Source organism: Astatotilapia calliptera, chromosome 22, assembly GCF_964374335.1.
Source record: "Astatotilapia calliptera chromosome 22, fAstCal68.1, whole genome shotgun sequence".
Classification (NCBI taxonomy): domain Eukaryota; kingdom Metazoa; phylum Chordata; class Actinopteri; order Cichliformes; family Cichlidae; genus Astatotilapia; species Astatotilapia calliptera.
Window position 1 is genome coordinate 9,943,276 of NC_137442.1, and position 14,399 is coordinate 9,957,674.

General features: G+C 40.0%; 1 long non-coding RNA gene across 1 annotated transcript; it reads right to left on the reverse strand.

Annotated features, from left to right (window-relative positions):
- Positions 1 to 5,672: 5,672 nt before the first annotated feature.
- On the reverse strand, positions 5,673 to 10,874 carry LOC145423661 (uncharacterized). Its single transcript, XR_013904719.1, has 3 exons — positions 9,717 to 10,874; positions 8,637 to 8,722; positions 5,673 to 8,468 (listed from the first exon to the last, which is right to left on the reverse strand). It is a non-coding gene; the product is annotated as an uncharacterized LOC145423661 (long non-coding RNA).
- Between the last annotated feature and the right edge of the window lie 3,525 nt (positions 10,875 to 14,399).

A 14,399-nucleotide genomic window follows, 5' to 3' on the forward strand; every position in this document is an offset into this window, starting at 1 on the left:
AAACACGGGAGATACTCAAAGTATAACCGGTGTTTGAGGTTAGCTGGTTACATTTGTTTAGATATTCTACTCTCCGTGTTCCAGATCCCCAGAATTGATATTTTCACCAAATGGTCTTTTCTGCCTGCCAGTGTGTCATGCAGTTTTCAAGATTAAAGACTTTGGATAAGAAGAAAAATAAATCCCCACTCCTGGAAATGCATCTAGCCTTCATAACAATATTATTTACAGACAATTAATTATTTTAATTTTGAATAGAAAGCCTTCAACCTGGTTTTATTTAGATTTGTTTAGATTGTGTTCCCCCTCAGACTGACACATCTGAATTAAAACTGATAAACAGGATTTAAAAGGACACTGAGCAGCAGATCAGTCCGTGTAGAAACAGGACATAAGGTTAAGGAACAGGGGGGATCATTTGATTGTGATCATTTTTTGATCTGACTCAGTGATGCTGGCTTCTCTCCTGGACACATCTTCCCTTTGCATGCAATTCACTGATGTAGAATAGGTGTAACACGGTGAAGGACCAGGGCGCCTGACTGTAGCATGATAAATAATAAGCTAATCAGAATTGCTTCGCCTACGGAGGCCGAATGTTTGAATAAAACACAGGAAACACAAATAGAGCCCAAAAATAAATATATTATTTATGTTAAGTTGATGCTGAGTTTATAGACAGATATACAAAAAATAAATATGCAAATATATCACAACAAAAACAATAGTAATAATACAAAACAGCTCATTCCTCATTTCCCCTTTAATTTAATGACTGATATGTTGAAATGGTTTGACACACAGTGAAATGATTTAATGCACAGCAGAAAGTGCATATTCAAATTCATCTCCACATTAAGATGAGTGTAGCCTGGAAAATGGTTAGCCACACAGGACACAAACACTGGGGTTCTTAATGTGCAGTTTTTATTGTCAATAAACAAAAATGTCCTTTGACCTTTACTTTTGTCAAACAGCAGCCATGTGGACTTGTACTGAACACTGACAACATGAGAGGTAACGTGGCAAAGTAACAGAATAAACGATTTAAAAAAAAAGATGTGCCGGCACAATATGAGGAAGAAAGGAAATGAAATAAAATACAAAACACAAAAATACGGCAGTGGCCTCTGTCTGTGCAGAACAAAATACAAAGAGCTAAATCACACAAGGCTCCTTTAAAAAAAAAAAAAAAAGTGGAAGTGTTACATACATTTTCTATAAACACTGATATTCCACAGCAATCTCAGCTCACTTGGAATACTGCAGCACACAGCTCACAACTTATCCCTTGCATGCAGAAAATAGCCGCTCATACACATACAGGTCCTTTGCATCATCCATTTCAGAAACACATCATCTTGTTAAAATACTGATGTTTTACCACTGCACTACAATTATACCAATATCTTTCAACGAGTTATGTGCATATTTAACAATTCCTTACCAACAATTTAACTTCTTCACAACAATCCGATCCACATCCACAAATAAAAGTAAACAGGAAGTCCCAAGATGCATTTCTTGGTAAGTTTTTTTGGGGAAACTGCAGGTAAAGCCTTAAGCACTGCTCCCCCCGCGACCACAATATGTAACTACACAAACCAATAAAATTAACAGGTTCAAGTGCACATAACATGCAGATAACATGCAGGTAACAAAAGAAATAGCACAAGAAATAACATAAAATTACTCAATAACATTGTTGTCTTAACATACATGGAAATAAAGAAACAACATTTTAAGACCCTGTTTTGAACCTTATATGGATATTTGGTTAACTGAAGGTTAACTGGCATGTTTTCTGCTACTGCAAACATACGAAATCCCATCTCATCTTTAGGTTGCTGCTCTGCGCTGGTCCTTTTCAGCTCATCTTTGTCAGGATTTGGATGGAAGACTTTATAATAAATAACTTTAAGTATTAGACCGAGGACGTAAACTGCAATAACACAGGCAGCTGTGATTAAAGCGTGCATGGGCTGTATCACAAAATCAGGAAGATGTTTGCTCATCTTCCAGCACCACACAGCACAGAGGATGCAAATATCAGTCATTATCAGTCAATAACCAGCATTTTTCCGTCTACAGAAAATGAAAATGGACTTTCTTTTGGTACTGTCACGAATACCTCGTACATTAAGGGATAGTATTTTTAAGGAACTGAAATGTAAGTCTGCCATAGGGGAAGAAGGGAACAAATAAAGTGAACTGGATGTCTGTTATTAAATTAACTGAAACTTGTAACGTGCTAAGGTATAAACACCTAAAGAAGATGCTCTCAAAAGGGAACAATAAGTTTTCAGTACCTCAGTAAAATTTATCAGACTGTTTTTTCTTTTTTCAATGAAGTGACCAAAATGCAAATTAATCGAGCCATGACGTCAGAAACTCTGTTCTTTGTGGGCGTTACCTATTTTCAATCAGACAATGGGGAACGTTGTTGTGGGCGGGGCCTGTTTCAAAGATGAAAGGCAAGAGAATCAGGCTTGTGACATCACAGTCAACCCAACTCTATAAATAGCAGGTGAGACCCACACAGGACAAGCACGTTTCTTACAGTCACGAGCGATTCACTGGATGAACTTTTGTTCTGCTGCCCTCAGTCATATCTGAATATCTGTTTCATTGTAACACCGTAGCGTTGTTTCAAATGTCAAAAATGAGCAACCAAAAAGCAAAACCACAATTTGTGTGCACTTTGCCAAAGAGTACACTGGACAACCTTATTCAGGTGAGGAAAGCCTTCCAAAACACTCTCTCTGAAAATAACATTTTAAAAGAGGATACAAAGACAGCCAGACAGCAAATCAAACAGCTGATGGCCCAAATTTCCCTGATGCGTGCCGAGCTGGACCAGTATGAGATCCAAGCTGGAGAACTCACTGATGAATCAGTGTCACGCAAAGTGGAAATGAGCAGCGCCACCAAAGAAAAAGGGGATCAGACTTGTTCAGGTCAGACCAACAACTTTGACCTTGACATGAACCGTCTGAAACAGCAGCTTCAGCAGAGGGACAGCGAAATCCTGACCCTGAAACAGGAGAAGGACAGTCTGTCTCCCAAACCTGCACAGCTTCAGACACACGAGAATCCCAAAGTTGTGTGCACGCTGCCAAAGAGTATAGTGGACGACCTTGTTCGGGTTAGGAAAGCCTTCCTAAAAGCTCTGTCCGAAAATAAACGTTTAAAAGAGGATTCAAAGACAGCCAGACAGCAAATCAAACAGCTGATGGCCCAAATTTCCCTGATGGGTACCAAGCTGGAACAATTTAAGATCCAAGCTGGAGAAGAAAAGGAGGAACAGACCATCGCCTTTGACCTTGAAATGAACTGTGTGAAAGAGCAGCTTGGGCAGAGTGACAGCAAAATCCTGATCCTGAAACAGGAGAAGGAAAGTCTGTCTGCTGAGCTCGCACAGCTTCAGCAACACCAGGCCTCTCTGGCAGACACTCTGTGGAATGAGAAAAAACACAGAGAGAATCTGGAGCAGGAGAAGAAAGTGCTGGAGGAAGAAAGTAAAGTCCTGGAAGAGCAGAAAGTGGTGAAGGACACAAAAGAAATTCAGAAAATTCTGGACGAGCAGACCCAAGAATTAGTGGAGGCAAAGACTGAGACAGTAGAGACGGCAACCCCAGAGTCGCCCTCATCAGAAACCCTCCAGGTGTATCACAGTGCAGATGAGACCAACCAAATACTGGAGACAAAGGCTGAAACACCAACACTGGAGAAAACACTGAAAATGGAGGATAAGTTGCGCGTCAACAGACTGATCCAGTCGGTGGTTTTTCAGGCCATAGAAAAAGTCTCCTCTAAATACAAGCTCTTCACAGAGCGCCTCACTCCCGACTGCATCAGCGATCGCCTGATTGAGAAAATCTGGCCTGATGTTGAGAAGAAACATTTGGATCTGTCCCCAAAACGGCTGAAAAATCTAGATAAGGCCATTCTCAAGAATCTTTCCAAAGCACATAACTGCAAGGAAAAATATTTGATTTTTAATCTGAGGGAACAGCTTGATAATATTACTGTCCCAGCCTTCACCGAAAAGCTGTTGTCATTACCAAGAAGAGTCCTCAGTGTCTCTAAACACAGAGAAGAGTACAAGGAAGTGGTGAAAAACGTCACTAAAGATCTGGTAATGCACGCTATGAGCCAAGAAAATGAGACGACAACATGGCGTCCAGGAACATCAGATTTTATTATACAGAAGCTTTCCCATAAGATCTGGAACAAAATTCTGTCCAAAAACTACAAAATGTCCTTGGAGAACATTGAACAACTCGCCCTGACGGTGTACAACGAACTCCATGACAGGTGGGATTCTCCAGCACTCTTATTGAAGTCAAGCAACCCAGTGGTTGACGAAGCAATCATCAAAAGCTTCAAAAAACACGCCAAACTGAGGAGCCAAAACATCATCTTTAGGGCTTTCTCGTGTGCACGCTAAAATTGAACTGACACGTGCATGCCACTATGTGGCAAAACTCTTAAAGTGGCTTAAAATATTCATTGAAATTGGGCATCTAAATTTAATTTTAAGACCAGGTGGTTAAAAAGAACCCCTCTTCTTCTCCCAACTTCCTTCCCTCATCACCAACTGGCCGAGGCAGATGGCCACCCCATCCCAGAGCCTGGGTCTGCCGGAGGTTTCTCTCTTTTCAAAGAGAGTTTTTCCTTCCCACTGTCGCCAAAGTGCTTGCTCTAGGGGGTTGGACTTTTTGTGCAATATTGTAGGGTCTTGACCTTACAATATAAAGCACCATGAGGGAAGTGTTGTTGGAGTTTGGTGCTGTTTCTTAGCTCAAAATGTCCAATTACAACAGGACATTTTGAGTTCAGAAACAGCACCAAACCACAAAATAAAATAAAATAAAAAAAATAAATAAAAAAAAACTTTGAATTTGTGCTTTGTTCTATTTGCTGTAAATTTGCTAAGAATGTCATATCAGATTAGAATTGTTTGTCTCAATATCATGTATCGTAGCATCGCCCTGTAGTTCAATTTGAAGTGGATGTCACAGTAATGTCTTTCTGTATGTGTGAAAAACACGGGAGACACTCAAAGTATAACCGGTGTTTGAGGTTAGCTGGTTGCATTTGTTTAGATATTCTACTCTCCGTGTTCCAGATCCCCAGAATTGATATTTTCACCAAATGGTCTTTTCTGCCTGCCAGTGTGTCATGCAGTTTTCAAGATTAAAGACTTTGGATAAGAAGAAAAATAAATCCCCACTCCTGGAAATGCATCTAGCCTTCATAACAATATTATTTACAGACAATTAATTATTTTAATTTTGAATAGAAAGCCTTCAACCTGGTTTTATTTAGATTTGTTTAGATTGTGTTCCCCCTCAGACTGACACATCTGAATTAAAACTGATAAACAGGATTTAAAAGGACACTGAGCAGCAGATCAGTCCGTGTAGAAACAGGACATAAGGTTAAGGAACAGGGGGGATCATTTGATTGTGATCATTTTTTGATCTGACTCAGTGATGCTGGCTTCTCTCCTGGACACATCTTCTCTTTGCATGCAATTCACTGATGTAGAATAGGTGTAACACGGTGAAGGACCAGGGCGCCTGACTGTAGCATGATAAATAATAAGCTAATCAGAATTGCTTCGCCTACGGAGGCCGAATGTTTGAATAAAACACAGGAAACACAAATAGAGCCCAAAAATAAATATATTATTTATGTTAAGTTGATGCTGAGTTTATAGACAGATATACAAAAAATAAATATGCAAATATATCACAACAAAAACAATAGTAATAATACAAAACAGCTCATTCCTCATTTCCCCTTTAATTTAATGACTGATATGTTGAAATGGTTTGACACACAGTGAAATGATTTAATGCTCAGCAGGAAGTGCATATTCAAATTCATCTCCACATTAAGATGAGTGTAGCCTGGAAAATGGTTAGCCACACAGGACACAAACACTGGGGTTCTTAATGTGCAGTTTTTATTGTCAATAACCAAAAATGTCCTTTGACCTTTACTTTTGTCAAACAGCAGCCATGTGGACTTGTACTGAACACTGACAACATGAGAGGTAACGTGGCAAAGTAACAGAATAAACGATTTTTAAAAAAAGATGTGCCGGCACAATATGAGGAAGAAAGGAAATGAAATAAAATACAAAACACAAAAATACGGCAGTGGCCTCCGTCTGTGCAGAACAAAATACAAAGAGCTAAATCACACAAGGCTCCTTTAAAAAAAAAAAGTGGAAGTGTTACATACATTTTCTATAAACACTGATATTCCACAGCAATCTCAGCTCACTTGGAATACTGCAGCACACAGCTCACAACTTATCCCTTGCATGCAGAAAATAGCCGCTCATACACATACAGGTCCTTTGCATCATCCATTTCAGAAACACATCATCTTGTTAAAATACTGATGTTTTACCACTGCACTACAATTATACCAATATCTTTCAACGAGTTATGTGCATATTTAACAATTCCTTACCAACAATTTAACTTCTTCACAACAATCCGATCCACATCCACAAATAAAAGTAAACAGGAAGTCCCAAGATGCATTTCTTGGTAAGTTTTTTTGGGGAAACTGCAGGTAAAGCCTTAAGCACTGCTCCCCCCGCGACCACAATATGTAACTACACAAACCAATAAAATTAACAGGTTCAAGTGCACATAACATGCAGATAACATGCAGATAACAAAAGAAATAGCACAAGAAATAACATAAAATTACTCAATAACATTGTTGTCTTAACATACATGGAAATAAAGAAACAACATTTTAAGACCCTGTTTTGAACCTTATATGGATATTTGGTTAACTGAAGGTTAACTGGCATGTTTTCTGCAGAATACAGTTAAGTAAATAGAAATACTTGAGTAAAGTAGAATCTAAGCTGGGGCGCTTCTGCTGTTGGTTTGTTTTCTATCAGTGCAACACTGCCACCTTGTGTTTAAACTGTGGGGGGACAAGGGAAAAGTGAAATTTGGATCTTCTCCAGCTTTGATGGCACCATGCCTTTGCTTCACTTCAGTCTATCCACAGTCAGGTTAATTTCTCACCAAGATCTTGCACTGATGAAGCACATCCCAAAGATTCTCAAAGGGGTCAAAATATGGACTTGATGATCCAAGTGTGAAAATGATGCCTCCTGCTCCCCAAACCACTCTTTCATGGTTTGATCCTGGTTAATCATTTTGGAACACACACACACACACACACACACACACACACACACACACACACACACACACACACACACACACACACACACACACACACACACACACACACAAGAAGTCCTGTTTGCAGTTTGCCACAAGCCATGTGGGGGACACAGCAAACATGTGGAGGAAGGTGCTCTGGTCAGATGAGACCAAAAGGGAACTTTTTGGCCAAAATGCAAAACACTGTGTGTGGCGGAAAACTAACACTGCACATCACTCTGAACACACCATCCCCACTGTCAAATATGGGGGTGGCAGCATCATGCTCTGGGGGTGCTTCTCTTCAGCAGGGACAGGGAAGCTGGTCAGAGTTGATGGGAAGATGGATGGAGCCAAATACAGGGCAATCTTGGAAGAAAACCTCTTAGAGTCTGCAAAAGACCTGAGACTGGGGCAGAGGTTCACCTTCCAGCAGGACAACGACCCTAAACATAAAGCCAGGGCAACAATGGAATGGTTTAAAACAAAACATCCATGTGTTAGAATAGCCCAGTCAAAGTCCAGATCTAAATCCAATCGAGAATCTGTGGCAAGATCTGAAAACTGCTGTTCACAAACGCTGTCCATCCAATCTGACTGAGCTGGAGCTGTTTTGCAAAGAAGAATGGGCAAAGATTTCAGTCTCTAGATGTGCAAAGCTGGTAGAGACATACCTGGTCAAACTTAAGCTCTCCTCTGTCTGCAGCAAACTTGCAGGCAGCACCTTCTCCCCCCTCGCTCACATGCGTAAGTGCTCAGTCGCCTAGTGCCCAAGCTCGGATCATACCAAAATTAGGGGGAATTTACGACTGTGCGCTATGTGCTTCGAATATTGTATAGTTTTTGTTTTATACAGTTGTCAGTCAGGCATCTAACTATGAGACAAATTACACTCCAAAAAACCCCGGGCTTCTGAAACAACAGCCCGGGCTTAAGCCCAGTAATGTCCCACTTGTCAGTCTGGACAGCCCTGACCACCAACCGAAACATATTCATGTCATGAAAGCATATTTTTTAAAAATGGCTAAGCAAACACAGCCAATAACCTTCATTCTGATGATCTGCAGAATGATTTGGGCACAAAACAAATTTCACTGTTCAAAAACTTGCAAACTATATACTGTGTGGACAGTGTGGACTGATCATATCCCACAAACTAAGTTTGTGCAGACTAAACTGTCTTTGTATTCACTTACACAACATGTCTCTCAGGATTAACTGGAGTCATCAGCAACAGCATAGAGCAATCAGGTCTCAAGTCTAATAACAGAAGACAGGAAAAGATCAATAAAGAAACAACTTCCCCAAACCAAAGCACAAATGAAACAATAAGTAAAACAGGTTGATCTAAAGTATAATTAAAGCTCAGCCTGATTAATATAAATGTCACTGACAATTATTAATATATTGGAAAACCAAAATAGTTACCACTCAGTTAAAGACTTTCTGTCCAACTGCTTCTTCTTACAGACTTGTAAGGGTTTGATGTAACCTGGGGAGTGCTGGTCCCGAGCCTCAAAGACCGTAAGAAGCAAGCAGAGGGAGAAATAACAGAAAATTATTTAGAAACTGATTTGATCCTTAATGGCTGTGCAGCAGTTATAACTTACAACACAGAAGGTCAATGTAGTAGACCTCATACAACCAAATTAGACTAGCACATATAGTACTAAAATCCTCTATTACTGTGTCTGAATTTGTGGCATTAACACTGTTAGTTTAGGCCTAAAGAGATGTGTTTAAAGAAAAGACCACCTAACTTAAATGTAATCATTGCACGCTTGTTAAAAGCTAACTTTCAATATATAAAGTCTCTAATAAGCACAATTACCAGATAAAACATATGGCAGTGTTTATATGTGACACAGGCAACCCCAACATGTTCTGATGATTCAACAGTGGGATTTAGCTTCATTATTTAGAATATAGAAGAAGCTATAAAGCCAACATAGACTTTAACCATTTAGCAAGCCACGAATCTGGTTTATGGCTTTGGACTTTCACAACAAAAAATGTGTCTAAACACATGTTTTAACAAAACAAATACTGTTGTTGTTCTTCTTCTTATTGTTTAAAATGTAATTACACAGATATGTTTGTTAAATGTAAAAGCAGTTTGCTTATGGCTAAAGGCTAGATTCGACATTAATAGATGCCACAGATGTTCAAAAGCTGCCTCAAAGCATTCAAATAAATACAGGGGTTAAGAATAAACGGTTCATATGTTAGAAAGTTTTATATGGACTATAAACAAGCCCCCAACCTTAACGGCTGCACCTTTCGAAAAGGTTTCTTCTGGGCTCTTATATAATAGCTGCTCACTTTTCTATTTCAATTAATCAAAATAAAGTTTCACTTTTTAAAACTGTGGGGTTAATTTGAAGTAACAGGAGCCGAGAGGTAGCAGCAACGTTAGGCTAACACTAGCTAGCTAGCAAGATCATAAATCTGGTGCTAAACTGAGAGAAGGCACAAAAGCAGTTTGAATAACAGTAAACATTTACTCACCAAATCAGTATATAACGTAAGGAATCACAGCAATGACAAGCGGCTCGATAAAACCATTCTCCACAACGACTTTCCATGAAGTTCGTCTTGAATCGCTAACGAAGAAGAATAAAACCAGCCAAGTGCAGATGAAGTGGGCGAAGATGAAGCAGGGCAGCACGGAGGCGAAAGGAGCGAGGGCAGTGAGACGAGATGAGAAACAGTGTGACGGCCTTTTAAGTTCTGGAAAAATATAAACAAAAATCAATAGAAAGCCTTCAACCTGGTTTTATTTAGATTTGTTTAGATTGTGTTCCCCCTCAGACTGACACATCTGAATTAAAACTGATAAACAGGATTTAAAAGGACACTGAGCAGCAGATCAGTCCATGTAGAAACAGGACATAAGGTTAAGGAACAGGGGGGATCATTTGATTGTGGTCATTTTTTGATCTGACTCAGTGATGCTGGCTTCTCTCCTGGACACATCTTCCCTTTGCATGCAATTCACTGATGTAGAATAGGTGTAACACGGTGAAGGACCAGGGCGCCTGACTGTAGCATGATAAATAATAAGCTAATCAGAATTGCTTCGCCTACGGAGGCCGAATGTTTGAATAAAACACAGGAAACAGAAATAGAGCCCAAAAATAAATATATTATTTATGTTAAGTTGATGCTGAGTTTATAGACAGATATACAAAAAATAAATATGCATATATCACAACAAAAACAATAGTAATAATACAAAACAGCTCATTCCTCATTTCCCCTTTAATTTAATGACTGATATGTTGAAATGGTTTGACACACAGTGAAATGATTTAATGCTCAGCAGGAAGTGCATATTCAAATTCATCTCCACATTAAGATGAGTGTAGCCTGGAAAATGGTTAGCCACACAGGACACAAACACTGGGGTTCTTAATGTGCAGTTTTTATTGTCAATAAACAAAAATGTCCTTTGACCTTTACTTTTGTCAAACAGCAACCATGTGGACTTGTACTGAACACTGACAACATGAGAGGTAACGTGGCAAAGTAACAGAATAAACGATTTTTAAAAAAAGATGTGCCGGCACAATATGAGGAAGAAAGGAAATGAAATAAAATACAAAACACAAAAATACGGCAGTGGCCTCTGTCTGTGCAGAACAAAATACAAAGAGCTAAATCACACAAGGCACACACTGGCTGTATCACAAAATCAGGAGGATGTTTGCTCATCTTCCAGCACCACACAGCACAGAGGATGCAAATATCAGTCATTATCAGTCAATAACCAGCATTTTTCCGTCTACAGAAAATGAAAATGGACTTTCTTTTGGTACTGTCACGAATACCTCGTACATTAAGGGATAGTATTTTTAAGGAACTGAAATGTAAGTCTGCCATAGGGGAAGAAGGGAACAAATAAAGTGAACTGGATGTCTGTTATTAAATTAACTGAAACTTGTAACGTGCTAAGGTATAAACACCTAAAGAAGATGCTCTCAAAAGGGAACAATAAGTTTTCAGTACCTCAGTAAAATTTATCAGACTGTTTTTTCTTTTTTCAATGAAGTGACCAAAATGCAAATTAATCGAGCCATGACGTCAGAAGCTCTGTTCTTTGTGGGCGTTACCTATTTTCAATCAGACAATGGGGAACGTTGTTGTGGGCGGGGCCTGTTTCAAAGATGAAAGGCAAGAGAATCAGGCTTGTGACATCACAGTCAACCCAACTCTATAAATAGCAGGTGAGACCCACACAGGACAAGCACGTTTCTTACAGTCACGAGCGATTCACTGGATGAACTTTTGTTCTGCTGCCCTCAGTCATATCTGAATATCTGTTTCATTGTAACACCGTAGCGTTGTTTCAAATGTCAAAAATGAGCAACCAAAAAGCAAAACCACAATTTGTGTGCACTTTGCCAAAGAGTACACTGGACAGCCTTATTCAGGTGAGGAAAGCCTTCCAAAACACTCTCTCTGAAAATAACATTTTAAAAGAGGATACAAAGACAGCCAGACAGCAAATCAAACAGCTGATGGCCCAAATTTCCCTGATGCGTGCCGAGCTGGACCAGTATGAGATCCAAGCTGGAGAACTCACTGATGAATCAGTGTCACGCAAAGTGGAAATGAGCAGCGCCACCAAAGAAAAAGGGGATCAGACTTGTTCAGGTCAGACCAACAACTTTGACCTTGACATGAACCGTCTGAAACAGCAGCTTCAGCAGAGGGACAGCGAAATCCTGACCCTGAAACAGGAGAAGGACAGTCTGTCTCCCGAACCTGCACAGCTTCAGACACACGAGAATCCCAAAGTTGTGTGCACGCTGCCAACGAGTATAGTGGACGACCTTGTTCGGGTTAGGAAAGCCTTCCTAAAAGCTCTGTCCGAAAATAAACGTTTAAAAGAGGATTCAAAGACAGCCAGACAGCAAATCAAACAGCTGATGGCCCAAATTTCCCTGATGGGTACCAAGCTGGAACAATTTAAGATCCAAGCTGGAGAAGAAAAGGAGGAACAGACCATCGCCTTTGACCTTGAAATGAACTGTGTGAAAGAGCAGCTTGGGCAGAGTGACAGCAAAATCCTGATCCTGAAACAGGAGAAGGAAAGTCTGTCTGCTGAGCTCGCACAGCTTCAGCAACACCAGGCCTCTCTGGCAGACACTCTGTGGAATGAGAAAAAACACAGAGAGAATCTGGAGCAGGAGAAGAAAGTGCTGGAGGAAGAAAGTAAAGTCCTGGAAGAGCAGAAAGTGGTGAAGGACACAAAAGAAATTCAGAAAATTCTGGACGAGCAGACCCAAGAATTAGTGGAGGCAAAGACTGAGACAGTAGAGACGGCAACCCCAGAGTCGCCCTCATCAGAAACCCTCCAGGTGTATCACAGTGCAGATGAGACCAAACAAATACTGGAGACAAAGGCTGAAACACCAACACTGGAGAAAACACTGAAAATGGAGGATAAGTTGCGCGTCAACAGACTGATCCAGTCGGTGGTTTCTCAGGCCATAGAAAAAGTCTCCTCTAAATACAAGCTCTTCACAGAGCGCCTCACTCCCGACTGCATCAGCGATCGCCTGATTGAGAAAATCTGGCCTGATGTTGAGAAGAAACATTTGGATCTGTCCCCAAAACGGCTGAAAAATCTAGACAAGGCCATTCTCAAGAATCTTTCCAAAGCACATAACTGCAAGGAAAAATATTTGATTTTTAATCTGAGGGAACAGCTTGATAATATTACTGTCCCAGTCTTCACCGAAAAGCTGTTGTCATTACCAAGAAGAGTCCTCAGTGTCTCTAAACACAGAGAAGAGTACAAGGAAGTGGTGAAAAACGTCACTAAAGATCTGGTAATGCACGCTATGAGCCAAGAAAATGAGACGACAACATGGCGTCCAGGAACATCAGATTTTATTATACAGAAGCTTTCCCATAAGATCTGGAACAAAATTCTGTCCAAAAACTACAAAATGTCCTTGGAGAACATTGAACAACTCGCCCTGACGGTGTACAACGAACTCCATGACAGGTGGGATTCTCCAGCACTCTTATTGAAGTCAAGCAACCCAGTGGTTGATGAAGCAATCATCAAAAGCTTCAAAAAACACGCCAAACTGAGGAGCCAAAACATCATCTTTAGGGCTTTCTCGTGTGCACGCTAAAATTGAACTGACACGTGCATGCCACTATGTGGCAAAACTCTTAAAGTGGCTTAAAATATTCATTGAAATTGGGCATCTAAATTTAATTTTAAGACCAGGTGGTTAAAAAGAACCCCTCTTCTTCTCCCAACTTCCTTCCCTCATCACCAACTGGCCGAGGCAGATGGCCACCCCATCCCAGAGCCTGGGTCTGCCGGAGGTTTCTCTCTTTTCAAAGAGAGTTTTTCCTTCCCACTGTCGCCAAAGTGCTTGCTCTAGGGGGTTGGACTTTTTGTGCAATATTGTAGGGTCTTGACCTTACAATATAAAGCACCATGAGGGAAGTGTTGTTGGAGTTTGGTGCTGTTTCTTAGCTCAAAATGTCCAATTACAACAGGACATTTTGAGTTCAGAAACAGCACCAAACCACAAAATAAAATAAAATTAAAATTAAAAATAAAAAAAACCTTTGAATTTGTGCTTTGTTCTATTTGCTGTAAATTTGCTAAGAATGTCATATCAGATTAGAATTGTGTGTCTCAATATCATGTATCGTAGCATCGCCCTGTAGTTCAATTTGAAGTGGATGTCACAGTAATGTCTTTCTGTATGTGTGAAAAACACGGGAGATACTCAAAGTATAACCGGTGTTTGAGGTTAGCTGGTTGCATTTGTTTAGATATTCTACTCTCCGTGTTCCAGATCCCCAGAATTGATATTTTCACCAAATGGTCTTTTCTGCCTGCCAGTGTGTCATGCAGTTTTCAAGATTAAAGACTTTGGATAAGAAGAAAAATAAATCCCCACTCCTGGAAATGCATCTAGCCTTCATAACAATATTATTTACAGACAATTAATTATTTTAATTTTGAATAGAAAGCCTTCAACCTGGTTTTATTTAGATTTGTTTAGATTGTGTTCCCCCTCAGACTGACACATCTGAATTAAAACTGATAAACAGGATTTAAAAGGACACTGAGCAGCAGATCAGTCCGTGTAGAAACAGGACATAAGGTTAAGGAACAGGGGGGATCATTTGATTGTGATCATTTTTTGATCTGAC